At 40.5% G+C, this 11,505-nt stretch overlaps 1 long non-coding RNA gene across 3 annotated transcripts in view; it reads right to left on the minus strand.

Moving 5' to 3' along the window:
• LOC119250377 (uncharacterized) overlaps window positions 1-11,273 on the minus strand; it is a 216,895-nt gene extending 205,622 nt beyond the window's left edge. For 2 of the 3 annotated variants that reach the window (XR_008552430.1, XR_008552428.1), the window contains exons 1-2: window positions 8,103-8,446; window positions 5,747-5,969 (exon numbers count right to left, since the gene is read on the minus strand). This is a non-coding gene — a long non-coding RNA (uncharacterized LOC119250377). Of the gene's footprint in view, window positions 1-5,746; window positions 5,970-8,102; window positions 8,447-11,181 lie in introns of those variants that run through there. The other variant, XR_008552429.1, reaches the window with a different exon arrangement.
• Window positions 11,274-11,505: the final 232 nt, after the last annotated feature.

Consider the following 11,505-nt stretch of genomic DNA (forward strand, 5'->3'; position numbering starts at 1 on the left):
TATAGAGAGCACTGCAATAAACATGGGAGTGCAAGTCCCCTTTCAAGTTAGTATTTTTTAATTTTTCAGGCAGATACCTAGGAGTGGAATCACTGGGTCATATGGAAGATGCATTTTTAATATTTTTAGACACAGTCATACTCCTTTCCATAAAGCTGGGCCAATCTGCATTTCCACTAAGAGGATTCCCTTTTCTCCACATCCTCACCAGCACTTGTTTCTGGTCCTTTCCATTCTCACAGGGGTAAGTGATATCTCATTGTGGTCTTAATGTACATCTCCCTGATAAGTGATGATGAACATTTTTTTTCATATGCCTGTCAGTCTTCTGGATGTCTTTCTTTGAGAAATGTCTGTTTAGCTGTTCTACCCATTTCAAATTAGGTTATTTGTTTTCATTTTGTTGAGTTGTATGAGTTCTTTGTAGATCTTCAACAATCAGTCCTATAATCCAAATATTGGGATAATAAATTTCATCCTCAGGAAGCCTTGGCAAGGATATGGATATAAAATATTAGTGCAGGGTACATGCAGTCATATAATACACCACAGGAAGGTATGATTATAATGTCACTATGAAAACAAGGGGGAAATACTTGATAAACAGTGGTTAGCACAATAATACCAAAACACACTTTATATTTGGGGGCAGGGAACAGAGTTATATGAACCAATCCAATCACAGGCATTTGAATCTGTGGCTTCTCCTAATATGGGTAAGATTAGGACTGATCATGGAGGTTTCAAAGTTTACATCATGAGGAATGTTCAAAGGGAGAGAGCAATCTTAGATAAACACATTTTTCAAATTCCATCAGATATAAAATATGATGTCTAAACTAAAAGGTCCACTGCCCATCTACCTTGGCATGGTTCTCAGTGTGTGCCAGCCATGGAGGACATTTGGCTGGCCCTTGACAACAGTTACAATGTTTAGATGGTTGCACTGCCCCATAGCTGGTGTCCTCGGCAGCCAGGATAGTGTGATGGAAAAAGCCGAGGCCTTGGAATCAGCTGAGGTCACATTTCAACTGGACTTATGACCACAGGTGAGGTCCTTTGTCTCTCTGGCCTCAGTTTCAACATCTGTGAAATGAAGCAGATGGACCAGAGGATGTCTACAAACCTTCTGGCTCAGAGCTTATGCTTTTATGACAACTAGGCTGTGTGGAGGGATATATGATGCTCAGGTGACAGAAGTGGCCTCGGGAGGATCTTCATCAGGAGGCAGTGAAAACTGCACTGACGAGCACAAGCACAGAGTTCATGGTGACACACAGCTCTGCTATAGGGCACCACTGGAGGATCCTGTTATCAGTTACCCAGAGACTTAAATCTCCCTCCAGATTCCATCTGGTTAAGACATGGTTTCCAGAGCAACACTAGTCCTGGAAGCACTTCCAGTTCTCAACCCGACTCTTTTCAAAGTCTCTCTGTGCCCCCAAGATTGAGGCTTCCACAATTCTCTCCCCACAAATGAGACCACAAGGGCCACTTTCTCTCAGGAGATAAGAAAAATCGTAATACACGCAATAAAAGGAAGTTTTATACAGAAATGTATTTTGAGGCTACGGATGTAATGTCCCTTTAGCAGGAGCCACAATTTTCTTAAATAATCGTTCCCATAATTGGCTACTTGTGGGAACAACTAATTGTGCATGTAATCATTTGCCTGTACAACTCAGCATCAACCAGTAATTAAAGACAGAACCGTCCTTGCTAAATTTGGTTCCAGAAATAATAGTAATATTTCCAAGTGTTCAATGCCTCCCTGCCAAGGAACTCTGAGCCCCCTTCAAATGAGTTTGTTATTTTTTTAAACCATCTTAAACAGGGGAGACCTACATCCTCACCCAAAGTCAACACGCACTCTGAAAAAAATGCTTTGGGAATAATCTGCAGCTGATATTTATTCCACCGGCATATGTTGAGTGTGTACTAAGCAACTTCTTTGTGCTTGGGTCAGACCCTTCCCCAAAGTAGCATCTCCTTGATATTCTGAGCCCTTTTCTTTCCATACTCTTTCAGAGTAGGGTAGAAAATATCAACCAATCTTGCAAAAGACATTTTTAATTAAGGTGCTGCAGGCCATGGATAGGTCCCAACAAAGCTACTCCCATGACCAGAACCACCCACACACACACACACACACCCGCTAACCATATGGCTACCACAATGAGAGCTTCTGTCATCTCCTACCTGGAAGTTCATAGCAACGTCTTAGCTGCCCCCAACAGCCCACCCCTCGTTCCACTCTTGTGGGTCTTCAATCTCCTGCCCAAAAAAGCAGGCAGTGGTCTTAAATTCAAAAGCAGATGATGAATGTGATCTAGATGTAGAGTGGAACTGTCTTAGAATTCAACTAAAAGTTATGTCCATATCCTAACCTCCAGTATCTATGATTGGGACCTTATTAACAAGTTAGGACTTGCAGACATAATTAAAAATCTTGAGAAGAGGTCAGCCGGATTTAGGAGAAGGTTTCAATGCAATGAGGTGACCTTATAAAAAGATGTGTTTCAATAAACTTTGACAAAACAGGCAGTGGGCCAGATTTGTCAAGTGGGTCAGTTTGCTGAATCCCATTTTAGAAAAAAATATTTAAATAGGTAATGGTAGTCAACCTTCCTGTCCGATTCAAGCTTGCTATCAAATCACTAAACTGACACACAGAGGAATTGCAAATGTGTGTTAGCCACCACGGTATGAGTTGAGAGCTCTGAGAGACACTGAAAACAAAAACTTGCAAGAAGATTGTTTTTTTCTACACATTAAAAGTTAACATTTTTAAATGATTTTCCCTTCAAAAAATAGGTAATCTTTTGAACCAGCTAATCCTTAATAAATTAGAGTCTTTATACCAAACCAAACTCACTGAGTTTTGTGTTTTGTGTTCACACAGCCATGTCCCCTCACCCTGAACCTCTTTAAAGATCCATTGATTACTGCCAAGCCACCATTGGTGGGATTAATTAATTTATGAACTTGTCATTACAACGTATTGATTAAAACGTCCCTTCCTAAAGATTTAATTATGCCCAAAGATAAAAGATCTGCTAATTATTGTCCTTTATCTAATTGAAGTTTTGTATTACAAATAAAGTTCAAAGGTTTAAAGCAGTTGCCCTTTCAAACAGTTGGGCCAAGATGAGAATTTAATTTGAGGCAAGACACCATTCTCTCTGATTTATTCTAATGCAAGAGACAGACCACAGGCTGGATGTGTCTGGTCAGACTGGGAAGACCTGGAAGGTCTGCCCACCTTCTTGGTCACTTAATGTTTTTACAGCAAATTACTTGAGTTGTCAGACCAGCTCGAGGTGCTGGTACACACAAAGTTATCCGTCATGTCAAGAGCAGAATTGTGCCAACCAAATATATACTTCATATTTAATTTTCCATAGAAATGTCAATACGTGAAAAATACACCAAAGGAGAATATTGTTTCTCCTAAGATATACTGAAAGGAAGTCAAAATACTCCATTGTAGGCACCTCCCGGTCTCTCCTATCCTACTCACAGAGAGATGACTCGAATCAGTGGGGCTCATGGATCCCCCCCTGATGATTTGGGAAAGCCAACCTTTTCAAAGGATGCAAACTGGGGGTTCACATTCATTCTCATTCTCTTCCCCCCTTCCCGCTCATTTCCCCACATTATTGTAAGTCAGTGAACTGCTCTACAATCCCTAATTTTCTCTCAAGTGGGTGTTCCCAAACTCTTAACTCATGAGGAAAGGTGTCAATAAGCCCTGTCAGCCACAATCTATAAGCAAACTTTTCAATCAGCTCTGCAGTACCAAAGGTGATATTTTCACCTTCATCTGTTTGACTCATCTGCCTATCAATTAGTTCTGAGTTTGTGAGAGCAAGAAAATATTGTTATTTTTTGACCTGCTAAAATTGCAAAAGTTATCAGCTAGCGTGACTTTGAGTACTGTTGCCTAATCTCTCTGAGTTCCAGGTTCTTCAACTCTTAAAAGTGAGAACAGAATTATTTCCTTCATAGCATTGCTGGAAGAATTATAATGCATTTAAAGCACTTAATACAGTAGTTGGCATCTCGTAAGTGTCCAATACACAATGACTATTAATAGCTCTATCCATCAACAGGCGCAGGGAGGGGGCAGGGAGAACAATGTAAGGATATAAGGTCCCTGATCTCAAGCAGTTCATGGTGTGTTATTTCCACACAAGGAATGTTTTTATATTAATAATTACATAAAAGTCCCTCCTCTAAGAAGAATATGGGAAGCAAGACATATCAAATGCCAAAATAGTTCATATTTCACATCTACTACCCCTTTTAAAACAGAATTTATCAGCACAACAGTGTCCCTCCATTCCTGTCTTCTGAGGCTGGAAAGCAGTAGAGGTTCTGGGAACAGAAGACTCCTGTGCAGTCAATGGAGGACCCACTGGAGATCATGTCAAAAAGCTATGATTTTGTCTTAGGGAAGTGTTGGAGGGGGAGTGTGAAGAAGATGAAGACAAGAGCTAAAGTTATTCCAAATGAGTAATACTGGAAACATATTCAGGAGAGAGAGAGAGAGAGAGAGAGACGAAAGTGCTGAGTGGAGTAAAGGCACATGCGTTGCTATCATTTGAAGAACAACTAGAGTCAAGAAGTAGGCCTTCCTGGTGGCGCAAGGGGTTAAGAACTGCACTACAAAGCAATCCGCAGCCTCTGCAGCATGAGTTCGATCCCCGGCTGGCCAGGGAGCTACCCACAAGGAACAGCAGACCTCTCACCTGCTGCTCCCTTCAGCAGTGTATTACGTCAATCTGCCTGTTCTGCTCCCCACTCTGTCTCTGATGAATCCTCTCACCCCCAACATCTGTGGCCTGTACCCCAGCTCTTGCATGCATATATAAATAAATCTTTAAAAAAAAAAAAAGAGGGTCAAGAAGAGAAGACTGAGGAAGGGGATAAAACACACTCAGTACCTTTAAATGGCACAGAGTGTCAAATAGCAGGGACCAAATACATTCTGCGTTATGATAATGACCAAATATTATCATAGTCTTGACTGATTTTTATTGAGCTTTTACTACGTACTCTACATGCCTCGTCTAATTTAATATCCCTAACAACTGCCCTAAGTACCTCTGCTTATTTTATTCACTTTACAGAGGATAAAACTGAGAGCCAAAGAGATTAAGTATTCTGCAAAAAGGCACAGGACTAGGGCATGGAGAAGCCATGATTCCAGATGTAGTCTATCTGTCTCTGCATGCCTGTGTTCTAGAGTATATTCTGGATCATTTCATAGGAAAATATTTTATAATGATTTCCTAACAAAGCAAATTTCCCATCACTGTGAAACAGAGGTTTGACCACCAAAGATTGAGGTGATTATAAATGGCACCAAAAAGAACTATGCTGAAGTTTTCCAAACCAAGTTCTCGTCCCACCCTGAGAGTCTATGTCTCTAGAGGCATTTTCTCATTTCTTTCCCAGCTCAGGGAATACAACTCCTGAAAAGAAAATACTAGAAAGAGCATCATGTCGATCATTAGACAATGAGATTAAATACACTCATGCCGTGGTATACTATTTAGTCATCAAAAATAACATTGTACATACATGAAAAGATATTCACTATTAAGGAGGAAAATTATGATATAAAATAGAACATTTTTATACATGTACATATTAACATATGTGTGATGAGATATATAAAGAAAAAAGAAAGATCTATATCAAATTCATATGATTTATCTATGTAATAGTGTTGGCGCCTTACCTCGTGGCATCAGGATACTCCCCCTTTCTGTGATTGGCTGTGCTTCTTTTGGCCCAGTGCGCATGACGACCTCCGGGCACCAAATAAGGGCATGTGCCCTTCCGGGATTAGCTTCTTTTGGCCCAGTGCGCATGACGGCCTCTGGCGATCCGTATATGTGTTTGATCATTGGCTAGGCACTGTTGGCCTGCTTCTTCCGCTTCCCGTCCCCAGCTATAAAGCCCTGCCGAAACCGAAAGTAAACGAGACCTGCGGTAGTTGAACGAAGAGTGCACGTGTCTCCCTCCGTGGTGTACCCCTGTTCTTCAGGTCGCTGCTCTCCCCTCAAGAACCTCGTTGACCAGTCCGCGGGCTCGGACATAATAGAATATTTGTGGGTTTTTTACTGTGTTTTCTTTATTTTTATTATCTACTGTACCTTCTGATTTTGTATAATTATCATGTATCTATTTACTAAAGAAGGAGGAAAAACACACATTATAAGTTAGGCAATTTAGTACTCCAAGAACACAGAAAACACTAGATCTAGAGACTATTTATATTACAGAGACATTTATCTACCACACCAAGCACTATTCTGGTTCATTCTTTGCACTTTTTTTTAATTTCTTTAATTATGTGAGCACTGGGTACAGTCAGAAGTGTGGGAGGGTGAGAGAATTCACCAGAGCCAGAGCGGGGAACAGAACAGGCAGACCGACAAAATACACTGCTGAGGGGATCAGCGGGCGTGGCAGGAGAGGTCTATCGCACCATGTGGGACACTCGCCGGCGGCTGAGGATCAAACCAGTGCTGCAGAGACTGCAGGCAGCTTTCGCAGCCCAGAGTTCAACCGCTGTGCCACCGGGGAGGCCCCATTCTTTGCACTTTATAGACCAGACTATGACACATTTTCTTCACTGATGACCCAAAACCCCTTCGAGCTGCTGAACTGGCAATAATGCCACTTCTGTCCCTCACCTTGTTGCCCAAGTGAACCTCAACTTACCCACGTGAGGGATTTACCCTGAGGACTATAACCCAGACAAGCTCCTCTGGGACTTTCTGTCTTAGGAATCTTAGTTGAGAACCCCCATTCATGAGAAGATGCTGCCCCAATCCCCACTCTCCAAACACCCCTCCTCAGGTCCAGTCTTCATTCATGTATGACACTTGTCCTCAGATCTTCAAGAACCTTGCCATCTCAAGACCACTCACTGATCACCCTGAGAATAGGGTCGGCCTGTCTGCTCCATCCAACCCAAACATTTACAGTTAGGATCCTTGCTGCTACCTCCAGCCCCTGCCTCCTCTTTGTTTTGGTGGCTGACTTGCTTTTTTGTTTTTAACTGCTTTCTATGGCTTTTTGTTTTATCTCTAAACATAATCCTACCTCAGCCTTGCGTACATACAGCAGGATGTTTGAAAGGAAAATCTAAGTCACAGATGTAGAGATGCCAATGACTCCAGGCAATACTGAGTACTAGAACAGCATTGCGCAGACAAGTAGAAAAGAAAGCCCCCCTCCTGAGGCCTCAGAGTTGGCCATGCAGGCTGGCTCTGGGTGAGTATTCTCCAGCTGCCTAGATTGGTGATCAGAATAAGGATATGGTTCATGCTATGCCCTAGTTATAAGTTCACTCCCTCAGCTGCTCTCCCAGGGCACCAAACCTAAGAGGCTCCCAGAATGTTCAGACCAGAAAGGATCCCTTGACCCAAATCTGAAAGGCTATGGATATGTAACAGGAGGCCAGTCTGCAGGTCTGTTCACAAAGCACCCCATTCCTCATCCCAACATGGCACCATCTCAGGAAGAAGCCACTGGAGCAGGAGCAGGATCCTTCCTTCATGTCCAGTCAATAGCTAAAGACAACCTGGGAAAGCAGTATCTATAGTGACCTTCGCCCCACACTGCAGGTGTCCTTCTAGAACCTTAACCTTAAAGAAAGATCAGTGGCTACACGATCTTCTCTATCAGCAGCTCACCACTTCTGGAAGCACTGCATGCCTCATGTCTGTTTCATGTCTCAAAACTGCCACATGTGGTGGGTCAATTTTTTTAACCTACTGAGAAAACAACTTGATATTTGTTATGAGTTTAAGAAACTACCTTATTAATGACATCAAGCTATTGAGCAGCATTCACTGACTGTCGATTTACATTATGTAACAGAATGTGAAGCTCGATTTCCTTGTGTCACATGTATAACGATTAAATTATCAGCAGATGGAAAGTCGTTCGGAGCTTTAACAAGGTCCTATAAGGTGCTAATTAACTTGGCACCTTTCTAAAAAGAGAACTTCTGTCACATTTTGATAGGAAATGTTGCCACTTGGGGATACTTATTGGTTGTCAGTAGCACACTTTGGACTTACTTTGAAGCTCTCTCCTTTTGCCTTGCTGTTAGTTTTCCAAATGACTGATACTCTCATAAATGTCCTGATTCTCCAGTTTGAGTCCGGAATTCATACTGCAGCAAATCTATCAAATCTTCTATTGATGATATATAGATTAGTAACATTAGTAAGAGGGTCATAATGGTAGCACAACCAATGTGTCTTCAAGTACCAAGAAACACGCAGCTTCCTGTAATCTTTTCTGGGGGGAGTTTAAACAATATGGTCACTCCATAGACTTCAACCTTTCCTTTTCATGGTAGAATTTGCTAGATTCTTCTCATCTTCAGATATGGGTGAAGGTCAAGATCACAAATGTAAAATCCTCTCCTCCTTATTGTTTCCACAGATTTAACATTTGATGTGCAAAAGATAAGGGGTAGAAAAAGTAAGCAGTAGTGAGGGGTAAAATAGAAAGTAAATTTCCATCCCTCCTCTCTTGAATTCCAATTCCAAATTCCAAAACAGTCATTCTTAATACTTTTGTTGTCCTTTCAGAAAACCAGCCCACCCTGCAAGATGTCCTTTGAGAACCTTCTTGATCTCAAAGAAACATCAGTGACCACACTGTGCTCAACGTGTAAGTCATTAATATTTTCCCATTCTGCATGACTCAGTCATAAGCTTCAACTACTACCCATTTGGTCTTGTTTTTGACATAATATTAAAAATTATTAATTTTTTAGATGTGATAGTTGCACTGTAGTTATACTTTCATATGATGCCTTTGTCATTTTAAAACATAGCTATTGAAATATTCATAGATGAAATGATGTCTTGGATTTGTCCCAAAATAATTCAATGGTGAAGAAGAAGTGGACAATACAGGTGAGACAAGAGTTCTTATAAACTGGTAGTTGTTAAAACTGAATGCAAGATATATGGGACATCTATTATTATCTCTGCTTTGTATGTTTTAAATTTTCTATACTTGAAATAAATTCCTTGATACAAAATAGCGGGGGTGGTTCAGGAATTCAGTGATAATAGATGGAAAAAGATTTAGGGAATAAATTTCTATTGCTGCCCTTCACAGTTAAGGTTGTTCCAAGGTGTATCTCAGAGACTACTGGGCAGATAAGACCCAGCTTTGGCAAGCTTAATCAATTTGTACCCAAAAAATGCAAAGTTTTTATCTCAGATCATGATTGATCAAGGAACTTCCAAAATATTCACAAGATATATATTGCATGTGGATGTCATTTGTGCAGAAAAACCAAAAGGAAGACATCCAGGAAAGGTCTGTGTACTGAATTGAACAGAAAACAGACTGGTTTGGGGAGAGAAGTCTTCCTGACAGAGGGAAGCAGAATTTCAAACAGTGTGAGCAATAAATGGACTCAGGGTAAAAACTTGACTCTGTGTGTGTGTGTGTGTGTGTGTGTGTGTGTGTGTGTTTGGTTTCGTGTTTTGTTTAATAACTTTACTTTGGATCATCTTGCATTTTAACTTGCAAAGAAAAAAGAGAGAGGAAGGTCACAGTGTGGCCGATGGGTATAAATATTCCAATTTTATAGGTGGAGAAATTAAGGTTCAGAAAGAAAACAACCTTTTCCAAATTCACAAAGTTCAAATAGATAGAGTACGTACTCAAACCCAACTTGGGCTTGCTCCATGGGCCACACTCCCTACATTACATCTCCTAAAATTACAATTGTGAGGAAAAAAGAAAGAAATGAACAGTCTTTCGGGCATTTCCAAATACAGGGACAGAAATCATTGTCCATGACAACAGTTTAAAAATGTAAGTACATCTCTACATATTTAAGTTGTAATTAAGTTAATTTCATAGAGAGACAGTAAGTAGTATCTAGACAAGGTAGTAAACTTAGGCATGGATCCAAAGAGGATGGCCTTGATTCTGTTGTAGGTTAAGTGATGGTATAAATTACTATGCTTGAAACTAGGCTTGTATTCAAATATGACAGAAGAAGTTCAGCAAGAAAAAAAGTTTGTTTCCTTTCAAATTAATGTTTCAGAGGGGATAAAAATCCTTCTCATAGATGACGGAAGTTATAAAATTTTATATTGAGTAAAATTAATTCCTTCAATATTAATTGCTGATTCATCCTAAAGAATAGGTAAGAGGGCCTCCCCGGTGGCGCAGCGGTTGAGCGCTGGGTTGCGAAGCTGCCCGCGGCCTCTGCAGCGCCGGTTCGATCCCCGGCTGCTCCCCGGCCACCAGAGGAGGGTCCCACATGGTGCAGACCTCTCCTGCCGCCCGCTGCTCCCCTCAGCAGTGTACTTCGGTCCTTCTGCCTGCTCTGCTCCTCGCTCTGGCTCTGGTGAATTCTCTCACCCTCCCGCGCTTCTGACTGTACCCAGTGCATGTATAAACAAGCAAACAAACAAACAAATAAATAAATAAAAACATGCCTCTATTAAAAAATAAAAAAAAAAATTTAAAAAAAATTTAAAAAAAAAATTAAGAATAGGTAAGAACTGGAAGACCACAGCACACATTGCATGGTCAGGATTGTTTATTCTTGTAAAATGAGGAGCCTGACATAGTCTGCCTCCCAAGAGAAATAGGTATCTGAAGAAAAACAGACATTTATAGAAGTTACTTGTTGAGCAATAACAGAAGAGTAAGACATCTTCCTCTGGAAAACCAAGGAGTCTATTACTTCTGAATATATTACATGGAAAACAGGTCAAAGATGATATATGAAGCTGTATAGTATATTCTCCTTTTTAAGAGAAACAGAAGCATATTAAAGACTCTGGCAAGTCCTACCTAGGACTTACCGAAGAGACCTATTAAAACCTACTGAAGTTGGAGTAGTTCATAATACATGAAATAGCCAAATGTAGTTCATCACAGAGTAATTTTTCAATAACTGAAACTACAATTCCAGGAGGTAAAATTTCTAAAGGGTTGAGGTGTGTTGGTGGGACTCCTGTGGAATTATCTACAGAAATACTCTGTAGACAAGGGATCAGAAAGGGTAAGGAAGCCCTACTTAGCCCCAGATGCTCCACCCAAGGAGAACATTAACCCAAAGTCAAGTAGCAATTCCAACTAATTTCATAAAGAGACAATAAGTACTTCATATACCAGACAGACATCTGAAGAGGATGTCTTGATTCTGTTGTAGTCTTCAAAAGTGACAATTTGGAGGGAAGAGAATTTGAAATGGGAAAATCTACCTAGAAAAAGAGAAGAAAAGGATTCATTTCAAGCTAGAAGAATGATGTGTTCAAATTTCCTATGGCTTTAAAATCACTGAGCATGTTATGTAGAAGATTCATTTTAATTACCAGCTGTATTAAAGTTGGTATGTGTTTTTCTTGTGGCATGGCAGAGCTCAGGTGAAAACAATTCCATTACTCATAAGCAATTATACAGAAACACCTTATTTTTCAGTCATTCTAAAGGAAG

This window comes from Talpa occidentalis, unplaced genomic scaffold (genome assembly GCF_014898055.3).
Source record: "Talpa occidentalis isolate TD23 unplaced genomic scaffold, MPIMG_talOcc4v2.1 talOcc4.17, whole genome shotgun sequence".
In the NCBI taxonomy this organism is placed as follows: domain Eukaryota; kingdom Metazoa; phylum Chordata; class Mammalia; order Eulipotyphla; family Talpidae; genus Talpa; species Talpa occidentalis.